The sequence below is a fragment of the Condylura cristata genome, unplaced genomic scaffold, assembly GCF_000260355.1.
Source record: "Condylura cristata isolate star-nosed mole 26May11 unplaced genomic scaffold, ConCri1.0 scaffold00013, whole genome shotgun sequence".
NCBI classification, from domain to species: domain Eukaryota; kingdom Metazoa; phylum Chordata; class Mammalia; order Eulipotyphla; family Talpidae; genus Condylura; species Condylura cristata.
The window spans coordinates 25,344,651-25,361,708 of NW_004567114.1; positions in this window are offsets into that span (position 1 = coordinate 25,344,651).

Here is a 17,058-nt window from a genome sequence, read left to right on the forward strand (position 1 = left end):
TGACAATAACACACAAGAGTGTGTAGAAGCATACCCATAGATGCATACTTAACTGTTTTTTGTTTTTGTTTTTTTTTTTTTGGAAATTATTCAGTGGAGAAAGGGCAGCTTTTCCTCTAAAAAATTATGCCTCAAAATTTGAACATTTATGTGGCCAAAAAGAAAAGAAAGAAAGATGACAATCTCAGCTTGAAATAGATTGTAGGACTTAATGTAAAATCTAAACATATAAAAGACAAAAAGATGAGATGGGATATAAAAAGAAAAAAAGCAAGTAGTATTAAAAAAAAAAAAACAGGAAAATTTTGGGACTTGATTTGAACAATACCTCCTTGGATGTGACGCCAAAAGCATGCTCTCCAAAAGAAGCCAACAACTAGGACTTTATACCTGTTTTTTTTTGTTTTTGTTTTTTGAAGATTCTGCCAAGGAAATGAAAGGACAAGCTGCAGACGGGGAGAAAATGTTTGCAAAACTTCTATCTGATGGAAGGTTTGTATCTAGAATCTATAGATAAAAAAAACTTTCAAAACTCAATAATAAGAAAACAAGCTGGTTTTAAAAATGGGCAAAATATTTGAACATGCTTCACCACGGAAGAAATATAGATGTCAAATAAACATGAAAAGATGTTTGACATCATTCATCACTTAGTTAAGATCAGAACGAGAAACCACAACATACCTTTTAAGATGAGTAAAAAGAATAAAAACCAAAACATTAAAAACAAAAACTGACATGACCAAAACAAAACTGACAAGATGGGGAGGATGTGGAGCAGCAGAAACTCTCACTCGTGGTTGGGGGATGCAAAATAGGGCAGCCACTTTGGAAGACAGTCTGGCAGTTGAGTGTAACATCAAGAAGCTGCTTATCACGTGAAGAGAAGTGAAAACTTCTGTCTGCCCCCCCACCCCGCCCCCAGAACCTGTATGCAGGTGTTCGTAATGACCCTAGACCAGGAGCAGCCGGATATGCCTCCATCACTGACTGTCACGTGTCCGTGAAAAAGACATCACTGCTATGTGCAGTGACTTGGGTGAGCGTCAAGGCAGCCAGGCTCTGGAGGCTCACACTAAGCTTATGATTCTGTTTATACAATGTTCAGATAAAAGCAAAACTACAGGGATGGGAGAACTGGTTTCAGGGCTAGGACAAGGGCAGGGGTTAACACAAAGCACTCTGGGTAATTTCGGCCGCTGATGGAGCTGTACTGCACCTGGGGTGAGGTTACTTGCCTGCATGCATTTGTTGGAACTCAGCTCTTAAAAATGGATGGACTTTATGGTATGTGAACTATATCTTAATGAACCTGACTAGGGAAACACACAGCAACTAGGTCATAGAACCTAGTCTTAAAGCCAGGTTGCCAGACAGAGGGTTTGGGAGACCATTTTTTTTTCAGGATTGATTTATTTATGCTTACAGAACAGGGGTACAGGCCAGAGGTGTGGTGAATGAGAGGAATTACCAGAGACAGAGTGGGGAGCAGAACAGGCAGATCTACTAAAATACACTGCTGAGGGAGGGCAGCAGGTGGATCAGGAGAGGTCTGCCACACCATTTGGGTCAGCTCCCTGTTGGGGGGATCGAAGTCATGCTGAGTGGCTTCATAGTGCAGTGATTTAACCCATTGTGCCACCAAGGAGGGCCCTGGGAGACCATTTTTTTGGTCTAGCTCTGGACTAGATACTCTCAAACTTGTGCTTCTATCCCTGAGGCCTCAGCAAGCTTCCACAGAAACCTTGCTTCTGGTACTTTCCAAGGACCAGAAAGGCAGTCATTTTGAGCCACTCCTTAAGGGGTGTTGAGAACCTTTTTTTTTATTAAGGCCAAGTGTCCAGGAAGAGTGAATAGGTCAAGCTGAGGGATGCTTCAGCAGAATGAGAAGGAGGGATGACCCAGGAGGATGGGAGGGGAGATAGTTCCCAAGAACTGAACAGGGGTGGGGGCAGTAGGTGGGGGTTGAGCTTAGCTGGCAGCACTGGGTCTTGGTCACGCATTGTGGGCATGTTGGAGGCATGGGGTTAAGGCTACAGGGATGGGAGAGTCCCTCTCTCCTCCTCCTCCCATCATTGATTTTAGATGCAAAGTTCTCCCATATACCTAGCAACAACAGCCCCCACCTGGGCCTCCTTACTCACCACTTTTCACCTCCTATTTATCCAACTCCAAGTGCAGATTGCTCAGACAGCTTTGGGGGATTATTTCTTCCTGTCAACTAAACACAAACTGCCTCAGCATCATCACTCATTTTAGTTCTGTTCCTTTGGGGCTTTTGGGGGTCATAGCACTTTAGGCATTTCTGGCCTGTTGGAAGTTTCTTAGCCAGAGAGAGCAGTAGAAGCCACTGAGTAGGCATCAAGGCCATAGGCCTTAGTGATATTTTGATGCAAATTATGGGGTAGAAGGTTGGTTGGGGCATATTTTGGCTCCGAGAATCAATAGTTCTACTTTTTTCTATAGCGTTTATTTTTCATGTACCATTCACCTTCCTACCACAGTGCCTTTGCATATTCTGTTTCTGCTCTCTGGAGTTCTTCACATTCAAAAGTTTAACTTAACCATCACTTACTGTGCTTGTTGCTGAGGAAGCAGAAAAAGCAAGATAAAGTTTCCTTGGGTTAAAGATGATTTTATCTTTACAACTACAGCTGTGTAGTTGTGGGGGCTGTTGTTGCTAGGTATATATATCCTAGGATGATGATCACTGATGATTGCTGATTACAGCAATGAAATGCAAGACCATTTAAGGACACTTACTACGTGCCGGACATTTACACAACATCACCAAAAGCAACAGTCCTATGAGGTTGTCATTGCTATTCCCATTTCAAAGATGAGGACCTGAGACTCTGCGAGATACGTCATTTGTTGAGCTGGTGCATGGCAAGGTTGGAACTTGAGTCCAAGCCTCTGGCTCTCCAAGCCCATGTTTATGAGCACAGCAATATCTCACTACACTCAGAGAAGTCCTCCTCTGTTCCATGTGAAGAAAACCACCATTTGACTCCAAGTTGGCAGGCCAATTTGTTCTGGAAGGAATGAAAACAAAGGGAACATCCATTATCCCATAGGATGCAGGCAGAAACTGGGGTGCAAGCATAGGACTGTAGCCCAAGGAATGCTGGGTAGGGGTAAAGCACCCCTGGGCTAGCATTACCCATATTTCCCCAGGATCCTTCCCATTCACTGTGTTTACAGAGAACATTTTTCCAACTGTGAAATATAAGAATGACCACTCAAGAGTGCCCAGTGGTCTAGGGGAGACACAGCATGAGCTTCCTTGACTTGATGGTCAGCACTCCATTTTGGGGACAGAAACAAGGTGAGAACTTGATGCTGAGCACATGGCAGACCAGTAAGTCACACTTATTGGTATGACAGGACCCAAAGTTCTGGTTGGGCCCTGTTGTCTAGAAAGTTGAAGATGGTAGCTGATGAAAAAGGTAGTTGTGTAGAGGCCGTGGTTAGTGGACCTGGGGTGACTCATTTCTGAAGGCCTCAGATCAGACCAATGTTATTTCCTTTGGTTTTTATTGGACCTAACTCAGACTCCCCCAAACACCTGCCTCAGTCGCTGAATCAGAGATGTGGGTTCTGGTTGGCAAAGGACAAATGTAACCTGTGATGTGCCTGTGGGTTTGGCCAGAGAAGCCTGTGGGGGAGATGATGTTGCAGGCTTTATAGCTGTGCCGGGGGGACAAAGCAGGAAGAGGAGGCCTGGTCCAGGAGAGAACACACAGATGTTGAGTCCACAGTGAGAAGCAGTGTGGTGGTCTGGCTGAAGCCAAGACTACTCAGTGGGAAAAGATTTAAAAAGTGATCCTTGAGTAACAACACTCTATTTCTCTTTTCCTTTCTCCTCCTCTCGCGAACCAGGCTTCAGAGAAACTAAACCAGAAAGACTTGGTTATTTTTTAGTTTAATTAAATTATATATATATAATTAATATATAAGTAATATATTTACATCGTTCTTCCTTTCTGTACAATGCATGCTTTCTCCCCTAAGTGTAGTCCTATAAAATTCCCACCACCAATTCATTCGTGAACCCTCACCATAGTGCCTTGTATAAGAACACATTCCCTCCCCTATTTTGATCCCTCCCCTGCTGAGAGTCTCTGATTAATAGCTGCCTGTTAGTTTTGTTTTTTAATTTATTATATTTATTTTTTTGTTCTGGTCCCTTATTTGGTTCTCCTACATTCCTCTGATAAGTGAAACCATCTAGTATTTTTCTTTTTCCCTCTGGCTTTTTTCGCTGAGCATGATCCCTTCCAGCTCCATCCATGATGCTGCAAATGGCACAAATTTATCTTTTTTGATTTCTGAATAGGATTCCATTATGTATCTGTACCACATCTTCTTGATCCAGTCATCTGTTTTTGGGCATTTGGGTTGTTTTCATATCTTACTTGTTGTAAATAGTGCTGCAGTAAACAGAATGGTGCAGGTGTCCTTTTGAATTAATGTTTTTGTGTCCTCTGGGTAGATTCCTATGAGTGGGATTGCTGAATCATATGGAAGCTCCATTTTTAGTAGTTTGAGGAAGCTCCACACAGCTTTCCATAGTGGTTGGACCAGTTTGCATTCCCACCAGAAGCATAGGAAAATTCCATTTTCTCCACATCTCACCAACACTTGTTTTCTGTTTTTTAATATAAGCCATTTTCATTGGGGTAAGGGGGTATCTCATTGTGGTTTTGATTTGCATTTTTCTGATTACAAGTGATATTGAACTTTTTTCTTATACCCGTTGGCCATTTGCATTTTCTCTTTGGAGAAGTGTCTTTTTATTTCATCTGCCCATTTTTTTGACTGGATTGTTTATTTTTGTTGAGTCTCATCAGCTCTTTGTAGATCTTTGTGATCAGTCCCTTATCAGCAGAATTGTTTGCAAAAAATTTTCCCAATCAGTAGACTGTCTTTTTGTTTTGGTTAATGTCTGGTTTGCTGTACAAGAATTTTTTAATTTAATGTAGTCCCAGCTGTATATCTTTTCCTTAACTTCCTTAACTTCTTTGCTTTGGGGGATATGTCTTTAAATATGTTACTGAGATGTATGTCATGTAGTGTTTTGCCAGTATTTTCTTCTATATATTTTATGGTTTCTGGTCTTATGCCCAAATCTTTTATTCATTTTGAGTTGGTTTTTGTGCATGGTGTGAGATAATAGTCTAGCTTCATTTTTTTTTTTTTTTTGCATATAACAGTTCAGTTTCCCCAGCACAATTTTATTTTCTAGAGCTTTATTTATTTATGCATACAGAACTGGGTTATAGGCTAGAGGTGCAGGGGTGGTGAGAGGATTCACCGGTGGGGAAGCACAGGCAGATTGACAAAGTACACTGCTGAGGGAAGCAGTGGGCAAGACAAGAGAGGTCTGCTGCACCATGTGGGTCACCTCCCTGACTGGGGATTGAATTTGGGCAGAAGCAGTTGTGGATAGCTTCACAGTGCTGTGCCTTAACCAGGGAAGGCCACCCCCAGCACCATTTTTTGAACTGTCCTTGTTCCCTTCCATATTTTTTGCACCCTTGTCAAAGATTAGTTGTCCATAAATATGTGGGTTTATTTCTAGGTTTTCTATTTGATTCTATTGGTCTGTGGTCTGTTTTTATTCCACTACCATACAATTTTAATGATTATGGCTTTGTCGTATAGTTTGAAGTCTGGAAATGTGATACCTCAATTCTCCTCCTTTTTGGTCAGGAGAGCTTTGGCTATTTGAGATTTTTGTGGTCCCATATGAATTTCGTCAACATTTGTTCTATCTCTTTGAATAATGTCATTGAAATTTTTAGTGGGATAATGTTGAATTTGTAAATAGCTTTCGGTAGGATGGCCAAAAAATTAATATTCTCAAAGTGATAATATTAATTCTTTCAATCCATGAGCAGGGTATGTCTTTCCATTTCTGTGTGTCTTCTATTTCTTTTAAAAAAGGTTTATAATTTTCTTTCTATAGGTCCTTCACCTTTTTTTTGCTAGGTATACTCCAAAGTATTTGATTTTTTTGGTTTCAATTATAAAAGGAATAGTTTTCTTGATTATTTCTTCTTTATATGAATTGTTTGCATATAGGAAGGCTATTGATTATTGTATGTTGATTTTGATTCCTGCTACTTTACTAAACTGGTTAATTATTTCGATTATTTTTTTCTGTGGAGTTTTTAGGATTCTCTGTATATTACCATGTCTCCCACAAATAGTGAAGTTTTGCTTCTTCTTTCCCTATTTAGATTCTTTGTAATGTCTTTCCCTTTTCTTACTGCAACCAGAAAGACTCTGGAAAACCTTGGAAAGCTCAAGGCTTGGTGCCTGCATTTCATGTTGTTAAAAGACTTGGAGTGAGAGTTGGCATCAGACACCAGAGCTGATAGGATGAACACACTCTGTGGGCCAGAGCACCCAGCAGGGCTTCCCCGCAGGCTGTGGGCCCCTCCCACTTCCATCCTCACTGCAAAAGATCAGAGCCCCCTGAGGGCAGGGGACATTTTCTCACAGGCTCTTCTTTCCTTTTGCATCCTCAGCTCCCTGAACTTTGGACTAGTCAACAGAAGTTCATCAGGGAGAAAAGGCACAAAAGAGGCTGTGGAGGAAGACACTGGGAAGGTGACTGATGCAGTCACCAGGGCCAGCAAGTCACATGGGAAGCTGAGACTTAAGAGAGACAATTGACAAGCAGAGCAGGCCAAGAGGATGATGCCTGGCCACATGGCCAGAGCCCTTGCTATGATCAGGGATGGTGCCCAACTTGAAGGAAACCCAAGGTGCCTGATCATTATCCAAATGATCCAGAGTGAATGAACACATTGCAAAAATTGAGCCCTCAGAGTCATCTAAAATGATCACTTGGCAGCTTTGGGGGGGGAACATGTCTACTATACAAAGTCTATTGTTTTCATGTGAAATGTGTGGATAACAGCGTATTGGGGTCTTGAGGTTATTTAAGAAAGATGAAGCGTTGGGACCCTGCCCCGTGTCTAGCCCACCATCTTGCAACGTGTGCTATGGCTACCTTCTCAGTGACCCAGGTAACAGGAATGAGAGCCCGTGCTCAATGGTGTCTTGGCATGTGCTGACTGGGTGGGTCTCCCTGCCTTGGGGTACCAGCTCTAGTATCACAAAACTTGGGCCCTGGGAAGCACTAGCTGCCTCTACCCACGGTGTTCCTTCTATAAGGTTCCAACACAGCTCTGTGGCTGAGGGGCCCAGGCAGCAATTTCTCCCTCTCACCCCCTCTCCTGCGTACTTGGTCAGGCCCTGGCCAGTTTGCCACTAACTGTCCCTTTCTCCCTCACCTCTTTTTAAACAGAGGAAAATTTCCACTCTTGCATTTTACCATGATTGTTCCCCAGATAATTCAAGGGGGAGGGGGAGGGGGGTTGAGGGCTTTCTGATGAGGCACTCTTCTCAATGCCTTCCCAAAGGAGTGGGTAAGCAAAGGTAGGGGCTGAGCACACGGACCCATCTTCTTCCAGGTGAGGGTTCCAGGAGGTTGTGGACTGAGCACGCAGTCCACTCCTTTACTCCTATCCCTGGCTCCCTACATCATTCCTTACCGTCCTCCATTGCCCTTGTGTTCCCTGTGCTCAGTCACAGCTTCCAAATTCTTTAGAATTCTTCCAGCATCAACAACCTCACCTCTCTGCCCTGCCCGGCTCATCTCCCAAGACCTTCCACCGCTTTGCCAAGTGCTGGTCTGCTAATTCTAGCACCTGTGGCAAGTGTTGCTGCCTCCATACCTTTGCATCTGCTGTCTCTTCTGCCTGGAATACACCCATTTCTCTGGTAAGCTCCAGCTTATTAACTCGCACTCCCCTATGTTGGGTCCTTTCCTGGATACCCAGAGGGTCAGGCATTCTTAGGGATCTGTTAGTCTCTTATGGGAGAGGACTGATCTCTTTGCACTGTGCTGAATTGTTGGCTCTGCTATCCAATCCCTCTGCCAGAGTGAACCTCTCAGGAGCTTCCCCTGCAACTGGCACATAGTAGGCAGACACAATCAACAGTTATGCAAGTGAAAGAATGAACCCAGGTATAAACAAGAAACAGACCTGCTCTTAGGGAAAACTGCCTTATTCAAGGAGTCCTCTCCAGAATCAGCTTGGGGTACTGCTGCCCCCATTCCTGCTCTTAGCAATGCTTAAGAAATTCCTCTAGATGGGCCCTCCCTGGTGGCACAGCAGGTTAAAACACAGCACTGCAAACAAGCTGCAGCAGCTTCAGTGCGAGTTCGATCCCGGGCTCCGGAGGTGATCCACATGGCAAAGCAGACCTCTCCTGACCTGCCTCATCGATTTGCCTGTTCTGCTCCCAGCTCTGTCTCTGGTGAATACTCTCACTGCCCCTGCACTTCTGGCCTATACCCCAGTTCTGTATGAATAAGTAAACAAATCTTTAAAAAAAGAAATTCCTCTAGATGAAGGGCCTCCTGCCCAGACTGTTCCACTGCTGTTCACTTGTGGCTTTTCTGGTCAGTCTGATACAGAACTTGCACATTTGTTGGGGAGAGACTTCATGCTGAAAAAAAGGTCTGACTTATGTCATGCTCTGTGGTGAGATTGAAAAATGGAGGTGGGGGAAGGAGAGTAGCCAGAACAGATGCCTCCATGGACAGGTAGGAGGGACTCCAGGATTCTGGATTCAGGGGTGGCTCCTTGGGGTGAAGGGGCAGGAAAGAATAAAGGCAACTTACTGAGTTGGGTTGGGTTGGAGGGGACATGGGTTGGTGGCAGGGGTTGTAGAGAGAGTGAGTGGATGTTGGAGGGGGTTTTAGAAGGAGGGGTGGTGCCAGTCCATACCATAGCTATGCCAGTGTGGAGTGCTGAATATTAAGGGCTAGCAAGCTTCAAGCTTCCACAGAGGGATGAGGAGAACAGGAAGGAATCCCGGAAGCAAAGCGCCCAGGGCCCCAGTGGGGCAGTGGGTAGGGTGGTTCAGGCAGGGCACATTCTTACTTGGAAGTGCTGACCCAGGCCCCAGGTTTCTAGGGACTCAGCCCTGCAGAGGCTGAAGAAGCAGGAAACAGCCCTAAGACTTGGTCAGGGTCAGGAAGCTTTCCACCCTCCCCCTCCCCCTTTTCCTCAACAGCCTTCAGGGTGCAAGAAGGATTTTGGACCTAAGCTAATTCCCCCACGACCCAGCCCCAAGCTGCTGAGGAGTGCAGGCCCCCAGTTTCCTCACCTGCCTCCCTACCCCCAGCAGTTTATATACTAATAGCCCACACTACCCCAGGAGGGGGTGAACAGGGATCCATTTGTTTTTCCAGAGTTTGACCTTTGGGTAAAACTCTTCCCCCCAAATGTGCTGGTTTAAGTGAAAGCGATAAATCAGTTCCTTTGAAATGCAGAAGCAGTTTGGGGAAGCCCCCTTTGATATGCAGCTTGGAAACCCGGCACTTAAAACCTGGGTTAATTCTCGGGCTTTATTGGAGGCAGAGAAAAGGAAGAGGAGGAAACCCAGGGCCAGTCATTAAGTCTGGGGCACTTGAAAAGCCCGGGGCGGGAGGACCCCCCCCCCTCCCCGCCGAGGGATCATGAAGGCCCAGCGGCCCTGGGAAAAGCATCCCTGGCCCTCACGAACTCTAATCCCGGTTCCCACCCAGACAGATGAGACGTGGAGGGCGGAGGAGGGGGTCGGGGCGGCCAGGGCCGAGAGAGGCTCCGGGAATGGGGAGGCGGTTGCTATGGAAACTGAGTTGGGCGCCGGGAAGGAGAAAGCCAAGGGCCGACTTGGCAATTTCCTGAAAGGAGCTGAGACTTCAAGAGAGTGTGTGTCCCATTCCCGGGGGCTCCTGCTTCCAGCGGCCCGGGCTGCGTCTGCTGTGAGCTCCACAGGGTTACCCAGCTTGCCTGTTACCTCTGGGGCCCTGTGTGGGCCCCTTCATTAGAAACATCTGCAACTCCTCATTCCTCATCCCAGGCGGAGGAGGAGAATTACTGCCTGCACACTTCGGGGGATTTACGGGGGGAGGAGGGGAGGGAGGGAGCTCTGAGACCCTAGGTTTCCCCAACCCACTCCCAGAAGGGAGGGCAAGTTGGGTGCCCAGACACTGGAGGCCTCAGGGCCACTTAGCACCAGTGGGATGACCCTGCATCATGGGTTTTGGGGGGCCCTTCTGTTCTCCACTCAGTGGCAAGTCTGATTCTCTATTGTCAATGCGTCAGTTACAGCAACCAGTAAGTTTATAGCAGGATTCCCCAAATCTGCTGAATGTAGTGTCCAAGGCTGAATGTTTAGTACTGCATCCTCCAAACAGCACCATGGGGGGCTGGTGGAGGGGCCTGAGCAGGGAGACACTTGGTTCCAAATAGGATCCCTATTTGGCTTAGTCTGTTTTTTTGCTTAGTTTGTGTTTGAGGGGTGGGGAGAGGGTAAGTGAGGTGCAGAGGATGGGAATCCAGAAACTAAAACTTTCTAGACTTTGTTCTCACATTTCACACAGGCCATGTCGCAGTGAATGAATGACAAGCTTTCGTTAGCTCTTGTTCCCCGCCTCCGTTTATACCACTGATGGAGGAAGAGGACCCCAACTCAAAAAACCACTCAATTCTGGTGCTGAATTCTGGGGAACACATTTGTCATGTGGCTGAGCCGGGTTTTGCCCTGCCCAGGTCTGGTTTAAGTGGGCCTGGGGTTCATACACCGAGGGAAGGTGGGCAGCTGCCATAGAGGCCTTTTCTGGACACCTCTCCCCCCATCTTCTCCGCTTTCTCATCATGGGAATCCAGAACCCACACTCACTTAGAGGACTATCACCTCCACTTACTCCACCTTCCACTCAGGCACCAACCTACCTGGGCTGAGCCTAACTTCAGGGGTCCTCCTGGACCCCCCCAAAACCTTTCCTGTGTCAGAGCAGCACATTTCAGATCAAGTGCTTCAGTAGGTCTCAGATCAGGAGTCAACTAAGCGAATCACAGAAATGGCCCACTTGAAACTCTTTTAACTCAGAGCAGACTGAGCCTTGAGAAGGTAAGGACAAAGCAGAGTTTCTTGTCTCCCACCCATGGTGCCCGTGGGGTGGGATGTGAGAGAAGGGGCAAAGGCCCTGCAGCAGGGCCAGCTCCCCACAGAACTGCACCCACCTGGCAGCCCCTCTCCCACTTTTGGGGTGGCCAAGACAAGGGAGGTGGCCCTGCACCTGTCCTATCCTGCCTCTCACCTGTTGTCCCTGCACTAAGCCAAAGGACTCAGGTATTTCAGCAGAGCTGCAGCAGCAGCAGCAACAGGTGACACTAAGCCGGCTCTATGGCCTTCTAGAGACCCAGGGCAGAGGCGCCATTTTGCTGGCTGTCTCTCCCTTCAAGCCTCCCTAACTGGGGAAGGCGGCCTTGGGGAAGAGGGTGGGGAGTCATGCTCAACAAATGTCTGTGTGGGAGCAGAACCAAGAAAGACAAGAAACAGGGACCCACCAAATGGAGATACAGTCCACCAAGGCCCAGTGGGTAAGGAAGAGAAGGATGACCAAGGAGGAGGAGGTGTCTGGGCCCAACAGAGGGAATCACGAGAAAAAAGGCAGACTGTAGTGACAAATATGGGGGTCAAGAGAGTGAAGGCTGCATTCAGTTGTCTAGGTGTGTCCAGGAAAGACCTCTCTGGGTGCTATGGGGGAGAGAGGTGTCTAGGTGTTGCTGGGAAAAAATCTGTGATGATGGTGGCATATGTGTGAGCCTTTGTGTGAATGAGAACAGGATATGTGTCCACACACGCGCACACACACACACACACATCCAGGGGGAGCTGGAGGTTGGCCCATGCCAGAAACTGCTGCATTCCTCTTAACCCCAAGGCAGCCTCTTTTCAAAATGCTTTCTCATTATTTGCAGGCACATTTTTCCCCACCACACTCGGCTCTTGTTTCTGTATTTCTATATGCTGGCTGCAGTTGAGACCCTTTCTTCCCAGCTCTGTAATGCAACTGTAAAAACACCTGCATTTTATTAATGTTGCCTGGAGCCGGCTGGGCTGGGCTGGGCTGGGCTGGGCTGGGCTGGGCTGGGCTGGGCTGGGCTGGGCGCCCTCTGCTCTCTCCCCAGCCTTCTCCTCTGCTGGGGTTAACCCTGTGTGGCTGGGTCTGTTGTGGAGACCTGGGTACTCAGGAGGGACACAGAAAGAGTTGAAGAGCTGGTGGGCCCCTAGGGCTCTGAGGTGGCTGGACAGGCATTCTGGGAACTCCCCAAGCCCTCTGCTTCCCTTGTCCTAAACGGTGGCTTGTTCCTCTTTTCACTGCCCCTTGCTTTTGCTCTTCAGAGTAGAGGAGCCCATTCTGCCGTGTAAAGTTCTATTAGAAACTTCTAGGAAGCCTGGCCCTTTAAGCATCTACTCTATCTATTTTCTTGCCTTTAGGACCATAGGGACTAAACTATTCCAGAAAAATAGCTGCTTTTCTCTTTAAAATATTTTAAAGAAGGGAAGCATCAAGAATATATTAATGGTCCATAATCCTATCATCTTGAGAGTCCTGTTAACATTTCTTCTCATGCATTACACTCTCTCTCTCTCTCTCTCTCTCTCTCTCTCTCACACACACACACACACACACACACACACAGCTAGAGAGGGAAAAGCACGGTGAGGGTATAACGTGAAGCCTAAGTTTCCCTCCCCTCAAGCTCCTCCCAAAGGTAATCTTGTTCACAGCTTCTTGTGAATCTTTCCAGGGAAGGAATTGGGGTGTATACTAACATCTTTCTCAAATGAAAAATAAGCCTGGTGTTCTTGCCATCTCACCAAATGCAAGTCTCTTCTGTGCGTCTTAGTGGCTGAACTCACAGTATGGCTGCACTGAGGATGATTTAAGCAGAATCCCAGGGAAGGGCACTAAGCTGATTCCAGTTTATAACTCACACGCGCTGCAGCGAGGACTTTTGCCTCAGGTCTTGCCTTGGCGTCTGTGTGTGAGTAGGTCTGCAGGGCAACACTCACTGCGCAAGCGCCAGCTTGTTCGGCCGTGTCGCTGAACATTTTGTCTTTTTTCTTCCAAAGAGTTCTTTCTTTTCTTACCTGTTCTCCATTGTCTTTTCCTTCTCGCAAATTTCTAGTCATCTGTCTAGGAACTCAAATCTTACCTCCTCTGTGAAGCTTTCCTTGAGGGCTCTAGGACCACACTTCTGCCTCGTGGGTGCTTGCTTATCGCCTCTCACCCAAGCCCTTAATGTGCCCAACTCTTTTTAAGTGTCTCTTCTCCAGAAAGGATCACAATAGGAGCATGTTGACATTTTTTTCTTCTTCTGGGGAATAATACTTTTTCATCTTTTAAACACTTTTCTCCATGCATTTCCACTTCTGTCTTTATTTCACTCTCCTCCCCCCTAAAGGACAGAGACTTGAGAAGATGATTGTATATCTTCATTGGAACATTATTCACCACAGTCAAGAGATGGAAACAACCCAAGTGTCCATCAACAGGCTGATGGGTAAACTATGGTGTATGTGACAGTGGACTATTATTCAGCCTTCAAAAGGAAAGAAGATCTCACATATACTATAACATGGGTGAAACTTGAAGCTATTATGTTATGTGAGATAATAAGCCAGTCATAAGAAAAAGTCAGAGATTGTAGATTTCACTACATAGCGTTATGAAATTTGTAGAGACAGAAAATAGAATGTTAAAGGCCACATCTGGGGTGGGGGTGGGCAGAGAGAATGGGAGTTATTGTTTACTGGGCATAGAGCTTTAGCCTGGAAGATGAAGTTCTGGAGGTGGATGGTGGTGATGGTTGCACAATAATGTAAATGTATCTAATGCTATTGAACTGTATACTTTATAATGGTTAAAATGGCCAAATTAATGTTATTTATATTTTATCACAATAGAAATTTTTTCTATTTGTGTGAAATAGTGCCATCTCATAGAGTCTAAGTTTCTGGTGAACTCTCTCCAAGGTTGATGTACCCCAGGGCAATATTGACTCTCTAAGATTAGGGAGCGCTTAGCTTATTTTCAGATACTTCCAGGGAAGGGAGCCCATCATGTTATGTGAGGATCTTTTCCAGTGTCTCAAAACTCAGTCTTTCTATCAGACCTTTCCTGCTGCACCTGAAGTTAATTTTTCCTTGGTCAGTAAGTCCTTTTTCAGGACACTGAAGCTCGACAGACCTAAAGACTCTTGTTATACCATCCCCAACATCAGGGTTGAGGGCAACCACATAATAGGGTTGTGGGTGGACTTCTCTCATGTCAGCTTCTCACCAGCATGACAAAACAACACGCAGGCTCTCAATTCTGGGCAGGGACTGGAGCTCAGGACTTAGGCACCTGGCAGCGGGAAGATCCCTCTCACCTCTGGTGGGTTATGGTCTGTTGGCCACTAAACCTTTCCTCTCTTGACTCACCTCCTTGTGCCCTTCTGTTGAGGCCTCTGTGGACAGGACAGAGCTCCGCTGAGGACGGGGCCAGAGTGCATGACCCATTGTGGCTGTCCCTTTAATGGGCTCCTGTGACCGGAGAATGCATGGTGTCTTGATCAGCTGTTTGACAGATGTACCTGACAAATGTGATCCCCGTGATCTGGAAGATGCTGACCGTGTCAACTTAGAGACATCAAAGCTGATGAGAGAGCAGGGCTGAGAAAGACCTCATCAATTGGGTGCCTGTTGACCGCAGGCTTGCAAGACCTGATGGGCTGAAAAATGTTGTCAGGAGCTGGGAGGAAGTGGAGACCTCACTTATGTGAGGAGCTGCCCTCAGCCTCTTTCCGGGGCATAAGGGTGGGGGGGGGGCAAGCTAAATGGCTCCCCCACATTCAGTGATTCAGCTGTCACTGCAACCACAAAAGAAAATTTGAGTGGGGGTGGGCACCTCTGAAACCTCATTCACCTGAGATTTGGGGGCTAATAACATCACCCCTGTGTTCTTGAGTTAGGCTTGTCAGCCCTGTGACATTTGTTAATGGGCTTGTGTTGACACAAGCCATGACTTCTGACTTCAAGTCATGGTTTATATGAAGGCCCCAGGAAGGGGCTGAACCCTGAGGAGAACAGCCCTTACTGGTTTCATGCAACTTAAGTTATGATGAAGGAGGAGTCTCCTGGCCAGACTGGTGACTGTGGTTTGCTGTCAGTGAGATGATGGGCTTTGATATTAACGTAGATCATGCATTGTGAGGGGCTGGGCTATTTCTTTGCCACAAAGCTGGAATGTCTCATTGAGTTGATTCTATATGGTCTGGTAGAGTTGAATGATTATCAAGTTTCCAAGGACTGTTCTGTCTTTATAAGCATTTTGGAAATGTTAGTATTAGTATTGGGTTGTTTTTGGTTCTTTAAAAAAAAAAACCAAACTGTAGTGTGTGTGTGGTTTTTGTTGTATTTGTTCCTCCTCCACCCCTCAGCCCTCAGACCCACTCACCCAAAGTGCTGAATTCAGACACTCAAAAAAGCCTGTGCTGTATGGAAAAGGATTCACCATGGACTTCCCACTGTAGGAGTTTAGGGGCTCTGATTAATAGTTGATAAACCTGGGAAGGAGGAAGAAATAGTCACAGAGAGTTCACTTGTGTTGCTTGAACTGCCACAGCAAGCCAACTCTGAAGCCAGGGGAGACTCTGGCCTTCCAACTCACAGGCCTCTTTTCTGCAGGAAACCATGCATTGCCTCCTTTTAAGCCTACTTGGGTTGGGTTTTGGTGCCTAGTAGCTCTCCTAGAGGAAGCAGCATCTAGGGCTGGATCTTGAGGCTCAGGCCTGGCTTTGGGACTACCTCAGACAGCTTGGGCAGGGCACAAGGGCCCTGGAATGCTGGGAAGGTTCAGGTTTTGGTAACATCAGGCCCTCCTACACAAATCACTTGGCCCCGGGGGCTGGAGTGTCTTTGGCTTTGAACTGTAAAGCAGTCCTTTTTAGGCCCGGTCCCTGGAGGTGCTCCTGGAAAGGGCCATTTGTATGGAGCTCAAATGGGCCGGGCTTTCTCCTCTAGGACAGGCTCCAGAGAGCCCAGAGTCCGGGAGCCTCTGCCTTGCTCCTCCCCTGGGGTTCTGTTCTCTGTCTTAAGAAGACTTCCTTTTTTTGACAACAGCATTCAAAAAGTCTTTCTCTGAAGACTAATCAGACTGGATCAGCATGGGGACAGGAGGCCAGTAGTGACTTTCCGGCTGTGCTAGTGCTGCCCGTCCCTTGGTGCCTGCTCTTGAGAGCCCGAGACTGATGGTGGAGACAGAGGCAGCTGCTGAGCCAGGCGTGAAAAGTACCTTTGTTTGCCATGCCTCAGTTTCCTCACCAGAAGCCTGTTGTCAAGGTGTTGCGGCCTGTCAACCTAGTAGGAAAACACCTGTGATTGTAGGCGGCTTTTCAGACTTCCCCAGCCCCTGACGTCCTGCCACACAAATTCTTACGTAATCTGTGGTCCAAAGAGCCTAGGGCATGGTGGAGCCTGAGACAACAGAGGCTTGGCTGAGCCTGTCATAAAGCTTCCAGAGCATGGTTGATCCTGCTGTGCTGCGGGGTGGGGATGCAGTTCCAAGCCCACCAAAGAACACATTCAGTATCCTGGCCCGCTTATCATCCCTTCTCTTTCTAAGATTGTGGAACCAGGTACCTCTGAAACCCGGAACATCTCACAGAGCTGGCTTATTTTCAAGTCTGGCTCTGCACTATGAAGAATCTCAAGACTTTTTCTTTTGGAGATAAGTTGGGGACAGGGTTAGAAGAGTGCTGAGAAATCCCTCCTGTTCTTCTTTCTTTTCCTTTCCTCCTTTGGGGCTGAGAGACCAGATTTTTTCCTTTTTTACAGTACATTTTGGCAGGCCCCATTTTTTTCTGACAGAAAAAAAATAACAGGCATATTTTGGGCGATTACTCAACTGGGGTCCTTTGTGACCGGATATGCAGCTGCGTGACTAATGGGCTGGCTTTCTCCTGGCTTCCTTCCCCTTTCAGAGCTCTTGTTTACTGCCCCATACCAAAAAAAAAAAAAAAAAAAAAGAAAAAAAAAAAAAAAAAAAAAAAAAAAAATAAGCTACATACAGATTTTTATAAAAAAAATGCCTTGTAAGATACTCAAAGGCAATAAATTCTTTGGATATCCCATTACCAAGGCTGCAAACTC